A 7,851-nucleotide genomic window follows, 5' to 3' on the forward strand; every position below is an offset into this window, starting at 1 on the left:
TCGATAAAGGCAGAGTAGTGGATATGGTGTGCATGGATTTCAGTAAGACATTTGACAAGATTTTCATTCAGAAAGCTATGAGCCGTGGGATCCAGGGAAATTTGGCCACATGGATTCAGAATTGGCTTGCCCACAGAAGGCAGAGGGTGATAGTAGGTGGAGCCCATTCTGCTGGAGGTCAGTGATCCACAGGGGTTCGTTCTGGGACCCCTGCTCTTTGTGATTTTTATAAATGGATGAGGAAGTGGAAGGGTGAGTTAGTAAGTTTGCAGATGGCACAAAGGTTGGGGGATTTGTAAAATGCTGTCATTGCTCACAGCAGGTTACTGATAGGACTTAGGGCTGGGTTGAGAAGTGGCAGATGAAGTTTGATCTGGAAGCATGTGAAGTGATTCATTTTGGAAGGCCGAATTTGAAGGCAGAGGACAAAGTTAATGGCTGTGTGGAGGAACAGAGGGATCTTGAAGTCCACATCCACAGATCCCTCAAAGTTCCTGTGCAAGCTATTAGAGTGGTCAAGAAGGTATATGGTGCGTTGGCCTTCATCAGACAGAGTTGTGATGTAATGTTGCGTCTTGTTAAAACTCTGGTTAGACCACAGTTGGGGTGTTGTGTTGAGTTCAGTTCATTGGATTATAGGAAGGATATGGAAGCTTCAGAGGAGATCTACATGGATTCTGCCCCGATAAGAAAGCGTGTCTTATTAGGATAGGTTAGGCAAGCCGGGGCTTTTCTCATTGGAGAAAAGCAGGATTTGAAGATTTGGTGACTTGTTAGTGGTGTACAAGATGATAGGAGGCATAAACCGAGTGGACAGCCAGAGGCTTCCTCCCAGCTGGGAATATTAAGGGGGCATAATTTTGAGGTGGTTGGAGGAAGGAGGTTGGAGTAGGAAGTTGTCAGAGATAGGTTTGTTTACATAGAGTTGGAGATGTGTGGAAGGTACTTCCAGGGTTGGTGGCAGAGGCAGATACCTTAGCGACATGTAAGAGACTCTTAAATAGGCACATGGTTGAAAGAAAAAAATGGAGGACTATGTGGCAGGGTTAGATTGATCTTGGTTAAAAGGTTGGCACAACATCGTGGGCCGAAGGGCCTGAACTGAACTGTATTATTTTACATTCTAAGATGCGTTGACTTTCTTTCTAAATCTTTTTATTATTATTAGTAATATGGACAGAATACAAATGATATATTGATAAAGAATTACCAACATACAAATTCCATTACATATGAAAAAAAACATACATAATAGTTACAATATAAATGAGTTTACCAAGACATAAACCATACAATATATGTATGAACGTGGTAAGTCTAAATATTTCATAATATATGATATAAAAAAACAGAAAAAGGAAAGAAAAAAAATTTTTTTAAAAATATATATATATATAATGCAAAACTAGCTAGTCTACTAATCAAATAACTAATATAGAAGAAAAAAGAAGCAAAAAAAAGAGAGGAAAAAAAGGGGGCTGTTTATAATATCTCACTTGGAACAGGGTCATATTACATCATATGAAAATGTTGAATAAATGGTCTCCATAACTTTTCAAATTTAATAGAAGTCTCAAAAACATCACTTCTAATTTTTTCTAAATTTAAACATAACATAGTTTGAGAGAACCAATTAAATACAGTGGGAGGATTAATTTCCTTACAATTCAACAATATAGATCTTCCAGCCATCAGAGTTAGAAATGCAATCATTCGACGGGCAGAAGAAGATAAATGCAGTGAGTCTAACATTGGTAAACCAAAAATTGAGGTAATAGGATGAGGTTGTAAATCAATATTCAAAACAGAAATAATATCAAAAATATCTTTCCAATATTTCTCCAAAAATGAACAAGACCAAAACATATGAGTTAAAGGCGCAATTTCAGAATGACATCTATCACAAATAGGACTAATGTGAGAGTAAAAATGAGCTAATTTATCCTTGGACATATGGGCCCTATGTACGACCTTAAATTGTATTAATGAATGTTTGGCACATATCGATGATGTATTAACTAATTGAAGAATTCTATCCCAATTCTCATTAGAAATAATAAGGCTAAGCTCTCTTTCCCAATCCTTTTTGGTCTTATAAAGAGGCTCTGAACGTATCTTCATAATTATATTATAAAGTTTTGAAATAAGCCCTTTTTGAAAAGGGTCTAATTCAAATAAACTCTCCAAAATATCTGAAGGCACAAAATTTGGAAACGTAGGGAGTACACAACTTAAAAAATGTCTAATCTGTAAATATCTAAAAAAATGAAATCTAGACAAGTTATATTTGTTGGATAATTGCTCAAAAGACATGAAACAATTGTCCAAAAATAAATCAGAAAATCTTAGTAATCCCTTAGTTTTCCAAGCCGAATAAGCTTGATCTATAATGGAAGGGTGGAAAAAACAATTAGATACAATAGGACTATTTAAAACGAATTGAGTCAACCCAAAAAATTTCCGAAATTGAAACCATATACGCAAAGTCTGTTTAACTATCGGGTTGTCAATTCGTTTCGGCAATTTAGAAAGAGCAAAAGGGAGAGAAGTCCCTAAAATAGAACCCAGAGCATAAGCTGTTACAGATTTAATTTCTAAACTCACCCAACAAGGGCCGAAAGATCCACCCCCATCTTTCAACCAGCATAACAAGTATCTAATATTAACTGCCCAATAATAAAATCTGAAATTAGGTAATGCTAACCCGCCTTCCTTTTTTGTCTTCTGTAAATATATTTTACCTAACCTGGGATTTTTATTCTGCCATATATATATGAAGAGATTTTTGAGTCAACATTAGTAAAAAAAGATTTCGGAATAAAAATTGGTATCGCTTGAAAAATATATAAAAACTTAGGTAAAATAACCATCTTAATAGCATTAATCCTACCTATTAGGGATAAAGATAATGGTGACCACTTAGTAAACAAACCTTTAATCTGATCAATTAAGGGTAAAAAATTAAATCTAAATAAATCTTTATGGTTTTTTGTGATTTTGATCCTAAATAAGTAAAAGAATCATTAACTAATTTAAAAGGTAAATTTCCATAAATTTCCATAAATTGGGCCCCGTTTATTCAAAGGAAACAATTCACTTTTATTAAGATTTAACTTATACCCAGAAAACTCACTAAATTGAGCCAATAATGATAAAACTGCTGGGATGGATTTCTCCGGGTTAGAAATGAATAGTAATAAATCAACTGCATACAAAGATAACTTATGAATGTCTGTCCCACGATTAATACCCAAAATATCCTGTGATTGTCTGATGGCAATTGCCAAAGGTTCTAAGGTAATGTTAAATAGTAATGGACTAAGAGGACATCCTTGTCTAGTGCCCCGAAATAGGCGAAAAAAGGGAGATCTTTGATTATTGGTAAACACTGAGGCTACTGGAGTATGATAAATCAATTTAATCCATGATATAAATACCGGACTAAAATTAAACTTCTCCAACACATTAAATAAGTAAGGCCATTCAACTCTATCAAATGCTTTCTCCGCATCTAACGAAATCACACATTCTGAAGTATCATGTGAGGGAGTATAAACAATATTCAACAATCTCCTAATGTTAAAAAAAGAATAGCGATTTTTAATAAAATGGGTTTGATCGTCTGAAATAATTTTGGGTACTACCTTCTCCAATCTAGATGCCAGTAACTTGGAAAAAATCTTGGAGTCTACATTCAATAAAGATATTGGTTTATAAGAAGCACAGTTAGTAGGGTCTTTATCTTTCTTCAATATTAGAGAAATGGAAGCTCTATAAAAAGATTGTGGCAAATTCCCCAGTCTAATGGCTTCCTCAAAACCCTTACATAACCAAGGGGAAAGAGTAGCGGAAAAAAATTTTAAAAATTCAACTGTATAACCATCTGGACCCGGTGCTTTCCCAGAATTCATTGAGGAAATAGCCCCTTTAATTTCTACATCCGTAATAGGAGTATCCAATATTAAAAGATCATCAGATGATAATCTTGGAAAATTTAATTTCCCAAGAAAATCAGACATGGTATTATGATCTTGAGAAAATTCAGATTGATACAGGGAGGTATAGAAGTCTTGAAATGCCTTATTTATCTCATCATGATTAACTGTCAGATTCCCATTCTGCTGACAAATCTTAGTGATTTGCCGTTTAACCAAAGCATTCTTCAATTGACTAGCTAACAGTTTACCAGATTTATCACTATGTATATAAAAATCAGATCTAGTTTTCATTAATTGATTTTCAATCGAGGATGTAAGTAATAAACTATGTTCCATTTGAAGTTCAACCCTTTGTTTGTAAAGCTCCTTACTAGGAGCAATCGAATATTTCTTATCAATCTCTTTAATTTTATCAACCAATAAAAGAGTTTCCATCTTAGTACGTTTCCTCAGACCAACAGAATAAGAAATAATCTGTCCATGTATATACGCTTTAAAAGTGTCCCAAGGTGTTCCGCAGGAGATATCATCTGTAGAATTAGTTGAAAAGAAGAAGTCGATCTGCTCCTCCATAAATTTTATAAAGTCTGAGTCTTGCAATAAGGTAGAGTCAAATCGCCATTGTCTGGCATTAGAAGCTGTATCCGTAAATTTCATAGAAAGTAATAATGGAGCATGATCAGAGATAGCTATAATATCATAGTTACAATCGATTACCAATGGAATAAAACAAGAGTCTACAAAAAAATAATCAATTCTCGAATAAGAGTGATAAACATGTGAGAAAAAAGAAAACTCTTTGTCTTTAGGATGCCGAAATCAAATATCAAAAACTCCATTATCAGTCAAAAAAGAGTAAATACAAGTGGCCGACTTATTAGGTAAAGTCTGAATAGATAAAGATTTATCCATCAAAGGATTTAAACAGCAATTAAAGTCACCACCCATTATTAACTTATATTCATTTAGATTGGGTAAAGAGGTAAATAAGGACTTAAAAAAGTCAGGACAATCCACATTTGGAGCATAAACATTAACCAAAGCAACCTTTTTATTACAAAGTAAACCCGCAATTAACAAAAATCTACCATTCGGATCTGAAAAAATATCATGTTGAACAAATGGAATAGAGGAGTCAATAAAAAGTGAAACTCCTTTTACTTTAGCATTCGAATTTGCATGATACTGTTGACCCCGCCAAAATCTAAAAAGACTAAATTTGTCCTCCTTCCTCACATGAGTTTCTTGTACAAAAATGATATGAGCATTAAGTCTTTGGAATACTTTGAAAATCTTCTTTCATTTAATTGGATGATTTAAACCATTAGTATTCCAAGACAGAAAATTAATGGTCTGAGCCATTATTCTAAAATCAACCCTTTGGTATAGAAAGGGTTAACCAACTTATAAACTCATGCACCAGGAAGAGGAACAAAAGTAAAGAGAAGACCTGGAAGTGACGACAACACAGACATGTTTGAAGCGTTGACTTTCACTGGCGGGATGAGTTCAAGAACCTTGAGGCGATGTAGCTGTGCAAAACCTTGGCTACACCACACTTGGAGTATTGCGTACAGTTCTGGTCACCTCATCATAAGAAGGTTGTGGAAGTTTTAGAGAGGGTGCAGAGGAGATTTACCAGGATGCTGCCTGGATTAGAGAGGATGTCTTATGAGGAATAGTTGAGAGAGCCAGGGCTTCTGTTTCTCTGAAGAAGAATGAGTGGCGGCTTGATAGAGGTGTATAAGATTATGAGAGGCGTAACCAGAAAACAGCTAGTGCTACTTCCTGGGGTAACACTGACCAATACCAGAGGACATGTATTTAAGTGGAAGAAAGTTTAGGGGAAGTGTCAGAGGCAGGTCTGAATCTGAGTTCCTCCAACACTTTGTGTGTGTATCTCCAGATTTCTTGCATTTGCACAATCCCTTATGTCTGTGACCAAAAGAGTTTCTGCAGGTTCTCCAGGCCAGATCTGGAGACACTGGGGTTACTGTGTGGGGAGAGATGGAGCAGACCGGGACTTGACTTCCCAAAGATCCTGGAAGGATCGTACAGGGCCAGATGGCCTGCAGTGTGGGGAGGGTGTCATCCTAGAGCTGAGGAGTCTCAGAAGGAGGGATGGGAAGGGTGTTCCTCACCCAGAGGGAGGGAGATTTTTGTAATTCCCTCGCCTCCGAGGCTCAGTCCACCCATCTGTACTAACGGTGCTCTCAAGGGGGTTGAGAGCTTTAAGCTCCCTGGAGCGAGCATCGCTAACTATCCGTCCTGGTCCAGTCACGTAGATGCCACGGCCAAGAAAACTCACCAGTGCTTCTATTTCCTCGAGAGGCTAAAGAAATGAACCCTTACCAATTTTTACCAATGCACCACCAAGAGTGTCCAGTCCGGATGCATCACCACTTGGTACGACAACAGCTCGGCCCGTGACCACGAGAAACCACAGAGGGTTGTGGACACAACCCAGCACGTCGTGGAAACCAGCCTCCCTTCCATGGATTCTGTCTACACTTGCGGCTACCTCAGTAAAGCAGCTAGCATAATCAAAGACCCTGGACATATCTCTACTCTTCTCTCTCATCAGGCAGGAGGTACAAAAACCTGAAAGCACGTCCCGATGGGCTGAAGGACAGCCACTGTTGAATGATCCCCTAGTTCCAGAAAGTGAGCTTTCAACCTCACTGTCTACCTCATCATGACTCTGAGTACTGTTGCTGTTTTTCCCTTGTGATACCTGAATGCTTTGATGCAGTGAAGTGATCTTGGATAAAGTGCTTCACTGTATGGGGTACGCGTGACTATGGTAGACCAAGAAACTCTGAGACACAGAGATTCCTGGATACTGGATGTGGAGATAGGACGGGGAATTGAGGTTGGGGGAAGAGTTGTAGAAGAGAGGGACAGAATGGACTCTGCAAGTGCTCGTGTTGGTCCGAACAGCAGGTGGCGACATTCCCTGGTAGACAGGCAGAAGTGCCCACCCCTTTAAGAGTTCTCACCTGTGCCCTGACCCTTTAAGCTAGGAGACAGCCGGGAGCGGAGAGGCTGCTACCGACATCAGTGGGACAGGTATCTGAACGATGCCACAGTGTGTAGTGGCGAGGGAGCCAAGCAGACTGAGGGATTGAGGGTGGAACTGTCTGACCGACCTGTGAGTAACCAGCAACAGCAGTCAGAGAGAGAAAGAGAGTGAATGAGAAGAAGTCTGATAGAGAGAGGGAGAGAGAGTGAGTGCAGGAGAGAGTGAGAGAGAGAGCATGACAGAGAGTGAGAGAGGGGCAGAAAGAGTGAAGGAGAGAGGAAGTGTGAGTGAGGAGGATGAGAGAGAGAAAGCTATGCAGTGAGTGAGTGGAGGGAAAGAGAGAGTGTGATAGAGAAAGCTTTCAAGGGGAAGAGAGCACAGGAGAGGAAGAGTGTGAAAGAGGAAGCACAACTGAGGGAGGAAGAGGATGATACAGTGATAAGGGGAGAGAGAAAGTACAATAGAGAGAGATTGCAAGAGTGTGTAAGAGAGAGAGAAAGTGTACGAGAGAGGGGATAAGTGGAAGTGCAAGAGAGAGCGATAGACCTTGAGTGGAGAGGGAGAGTGTGGAGAATGAGAAGGGATTGTGCTCCTCCCACCTCGCTGACCCCTCCCATGACACTCCATCCCTCACCATCCCTCCCATTACACCCCATCCTACCGTCCCTCACTATCACCTCCCATGAAACGCCGTCCCTCATCATCCACTCCCATGACACTCCATCTCTCACCGCCCCTCCCATGATCTCCATCCTTGGAAGCAACTTCCCATGGCACTCCATCCCTCCCTCCTCACTACCCCATCCCACAACAATCCCCCCTCCCTCCTCACTACCCCATCCCACAGCAATTCCCCCTCAACCTCCTTGCTGCTCCATCGCACAGTTAGTG

This window comes from Hypanus sabinus, chromosome 29 (assembly GCF_030144855.1).
Source record: "Hypanus sabinus isolate sHypSab1 chromosome 29, sHypSab1.hap1, whole genome shotgun sequence".
Taxonomy (NCBI): Eukaryota; Metazoa; Chordata; class Chondrichthyes; order Myliobatiformes; family Dasyatidae; genus Hypanus; species Hypanus sabinus.